This window comes from Callorhinchus milii, unplaced genomic scaffold (genome assembly GCF_018977255.1).
Source record: "Callorhinchus milii isolate IMCB2004 unplaced genomic scaffold, IMCB_Cmil_1.0 Scaffold1, whole genome shotgun sequence".
In the NCBI taxonomy this organism is placed as follows: domain Eukaryota; kingdom Metazoa; phylum Chordata; class Chondrichthyes; order Chimaeriformes; family Callorhinchidae; genus Callorhinchus; species Callorhinchus milii.
The window spans coordinates 68,582,626-68,587,210 of NW_024704742.1; positions in this window are offsets into that span (position 1 = coordinate 68,582,626).

Consider the following 4,585-nt stretch of genomic DNA (forward strand, 5'->3'; position numbering starts at 1 on the left):
TTTGTAGCGGGTTCCGTGACAACAACAACTTGCATTTATATATTTTGCTTTTCACACAGGATAGCGTCTTGTGGAGGGTTGTACAGTGACAGGGTAGGGCACTGAGCAAGAGAGAAGGTAGAAGGGATCATAGGGACGTAGGATTTAAGGATGGATAAAGAGGGGGTGAGGTAGAGGGATAGTCAGTCCCAGAGGTCAGGGAGGCTGAAGTGGGGTGAGATGTGGCCAGCTCAGCTCCATACGTCAGTGGATGAACTGCACTCACAATTCTCAGTGTAGGCTGAAGCTTGGGAGTGGGTTAGTCAAATGGCCTGCCTCTCAGCGGAGCAAAGGTAGCACCTTGAAAGATGGTGAGGTAAATGGATTGAACAGAGCAAATCTCCCCCTCCCAATGCCTGACAACTGTGAAAAGCATTGTACTGTTGTGGGTTCAAGCCTCGCCTTGGGAATTGGAACTCATTTAGACCTTTGGCACAATTTGAAAACAGAAGGAAGTTTTTTCCCCATGTTCTGGCCAACAATCCCCCAAATAAACTTGGTCAGTCACTTCAGTGGAGGCTTAGCCTAGACTATATGAGTTCAAACTCCCCACCCATCTCTTGGCACAATTGCCTGCATTTATCAATACCTCTCTCCTTGTCTCACTTTTAAAGCCCTCCACGGTCTTGGCTCTCCCTACCTCTGAACTCTCAAAAACCTTACCAACAAGCCCTCACCCTCCGTTCAGTAGGCACTGGCCTGCCCCATGTCCCCCACCCTCGTCGGTTGGGCCTTTCTCCTTTCTACCGCCACCTTCGGGTACTGCATCAGGAGCCCCTTACGCTCACCTCCTTCAAGATCCATCACAAGACGTTTCCCTTTGACTGCGCTTTCGGTCGTCTGCCCCACACCTCCATCGCCAACTTCCTTGGCCTCCACCCGTCTCAAATACCACCTCCAGCTCTGGTACAAATACTCAACTGCCCAATGACTTTGGATGTCCTCTCAACGTATATCAGTTATTATTGTGGTCAAACCCACAATCTTCTGACCCAAGAGGCGAGAGTGCTCACGACTGAGGCGAACTGATTGGTAATCTAGAAGTGCATCACACAGTACTTGGGACGTCTTCCCGACATGAAAGGCGCTATACAAATACAACTTTGTTGTTGTTGTGATCTACTTCAGCCCAGACTTTGAACTCAAAGCTCTGCCCACTCGCACACTCTCTCCTTCAAAACCTTCCTTTGTTAGAGGTTAATCCACAAGCTTCTGAGCCAGAGGCAAGAGCACGACTGAGATGTTTTGGACTGGAGGACTTTAAAAGTCTTTAAAAGACTTTAAAACTGCTGGGGAGTAAGGGGTTAAGGAGCTCTGGGCCGTTACATTTGGTTGAACTTTCATAAAAGAATTACAGAAACTGCTTTGCAAAAGTATGGTCGCACGTCGTTCTCATGGCTTCGGGGGGGAAATAAAAAAAATAAAATCAATCATTTGTTTCGTGGCTGTTTGTGGGGGACATTGCTGTGCGTGAATCGATTCGCCTACAGAATACACAGTCACTACTGTTTACAGTAAATCCTGGGAAACGCTTTGAGACGTCCTCCTGTCTTGAAAGGTGCTGTATCAAATGCACAGGACACATAGGAGTGTGTGTGTGTCTGTGTGTTTGTGTGGTGGAACTCTGCAACACTTTTTCTCTATCCCTCCTCCTTGCCCCTCCTTCCCCATCATCAGGTCGTGTCTGAAAACCTTTGTCTTCGATCGTGTTTACAGTCACCTGGCTCTGGCTCAGCGCTGTGCTCCGCCACTGTCAAGAGCTCTGGGACGCTATCCTGCGTGAGGAGCTCTGTATAAGTGCAAGTCGATGTTGTGGTGGGAGGGGACATGAGGTCTGTATTTGTTGCAGGGCCAGTTCCAAAGCACACAAGCCTGCTGTGTGTGGCCTTTCGGCTGTTCGAGGGTCAAGCCATGGCTCAGGCTAAACCGGGGCCTGCACTCCGTCTGACGTCCCCTCTGTGAACCCGTACCTCTCTGTCCTTTCCTCTTTTGCTGAGTTAATTAAAGTCTTCAGACAGGAATTTACAGATTAATGTTTATTTAAGAAAGGCTTTGGCATAGTTTGGTTCAAAGTGCATCCAGCTTTACTGGAACTACACAACAGTGGGGGGGTGGAAACAGGAGGAGGGAGGGAGGGGAGATAGGCCACGAGTGAGTTATTGTGTGAGGCAGGTCATTGTCATGTAAGCACCAGCCTCACCAATACTCACGTTAGCTGGTTAGTGGGGTTCAATGACCACTGGTTCAACAGCTCAGCCTGGCTGAGTCTGTACCACTCTCACCTCTGGATCATAAGATTATGGTTTCAAGCCCCTTTAAGCTCACAGTCTAGCCTGACATTCCAGTGCTGTGCTGGGGGGAACACTGCAGTGTTGGAGATATCGTGCTTCAGATGAGATGTTAAACCGAGGTCTTGTCTGTCTGTTCAGGTGGATAATAATAATAATAATCCTTGCATTTGATATAGCGCCTTATCACGTCTTCATGACAACTCAAAGCGCTTCACAGAATATACTGTAAAGTGAATTGGCTGTATATTTTGTGGCCAAAACAGGGCAGCCAATTGTGCACAGCAGTGTCCCACAGACAGTTGTGAATTGAGTGTCCAATTTATTATTATTATTTTTTTTAAAGGAATTATTACCCCCGGAAAAGTAGTCCACCAATCAACTAACAACCGAGTTCCGACTTACTGCTTGGTAAAAACAGGCTTGTGGAGTAAGGAAACATGCCTAATGGAATCGACACAGGTCATTTGCTTGTGAGGCGAGTGCTCTAACCACTGAGCTACAGGACTCCACAACAGGATGTTAAAGGTACTGTGAAAGTTCTATTTGGAAAAGGGAATCTTTCCTGGTGTCCTGGCCAACAATCCTCCAGATAAAATGTACATTCTCCTCCTGACTACTTGTGGGGCATTGGTGTGGACAAATTAGCTGCTGCATTCACCAACAAATATACAGTCACTACCATTTTACAGAAAGGACTTTACAGAAGTGGATCAAAATAACATTTATGAATGTATGTAAAAGCACACATCTCTCATGCACCCCTCCCTCTCTCAAACCTCTCTCTGACATCCCTATCTCTCTCTCTGACACCTCTCTCTCTCCCTCTGATACCTCTATCTCTCTCTCTGACACCCCTCTTTCTCTGAGCCGATAAGCAGAGCAGCGGAGACAAAACCTGCTCCCGGATCCCCTATATCCTATCCACGAGCTTGAACATCAACAACATCACGGCGACGAGACAATCCTATATACACCTCGTTCCGACCAGCTCCAAACGTGTGGGAGCTGCCTCACCTCCAGCCAATCCCAGCCCAGCATTCCCATCGCAGTCCAGTCCGCAGAAGAAAACAGTGTAAAGCCTGAGAGCTCAAACACCAAGCAGGAAATAGACCACGTGCTGTGGGAGGATACTGCAACAATAGTCACTAAATCAAAACTTGGCCCCCTGTCAGACCAACTCGTACAGATTTAGGACAAAGTCGTTTCCCCATCAGACCTGTTCCACGGCTCACACATCTCACCCTCCCCTAAGCATGCCTTTCACTCCATATACCTTTGTATTCCTACTCCTGGAGTAAATGTGGAGTCCTGTAATGTGGTTAGTGCACTCGCCTTGCGAGAGGACCTGGGTTCGATTCCCGGGCAAGTCTGCCCAGTGTTAGTCAACATCAGGCTGCTTAAAATCAGTCATCTCAATTTATTATAAATAAATTAATTGTGGTTTTCACCCACAAAATATACAGTATATTCTGTGAAGCGCTTTGAGACGTCTCGAAGATGTGATAAGGTGTTACATCAAATATAAAGATTATTATTAGATCTGGTAAAGAGTCTTTCACATCAGGTGGATGTTTCAAGACTCTTCACAGAATATGCCATAAAGTGTAGTGACTGTGTATTTTGCAGGCAAACGCAGAAGCTGAATTTGCACACAGCAATGTCCTGCAAGCAGCAAGGAGTCAGTGACCAATTTTATTTGAAGCAGAAATTCGAATTCAAGATCCTCATCCTTACCTACAAGGCCATTCACGGCCTTGCTCCCTCCTACCTCTCTGACCTACTATCCCCCTACCTACCTGCCCATACCCTCCGTTCCTCTGGCTCCAGACTGCTCCACATCCCCCGCCCCAACCGCCCTACCATCGGTGGCCGGGCCTTCAGCCTCTCAGCCCCGAGGCTCTGGAACTCTATCCCGCAGTGACTTCGCCGCCTCCTCCTTTCCTCCTTCAAGGCCGGTCTCAAGACCTTGACTGTCGCGTTTCGCCCACAAAATACGCAGTCACTACACTTTACAATATATTCTGTGAAGCGCTTTGAGATGTCTCAAAGATGTGATAAGGCGCTATATCAAATGCAAGGAATTTTATTGTTATGAGAAACGTGGAGATAAGTGCCTCAGAAAGGCAATAAAGAGAACGGAAGTAAGACGGGGTGGAGGGGGTGCGGGGAAATGAGGACGGGGATGGGAGGGAATGGGGGTGGCATTTCCAAATTCTCACCAACTAGGATGCGGTCTGGGTGGTTTATTGCGAACT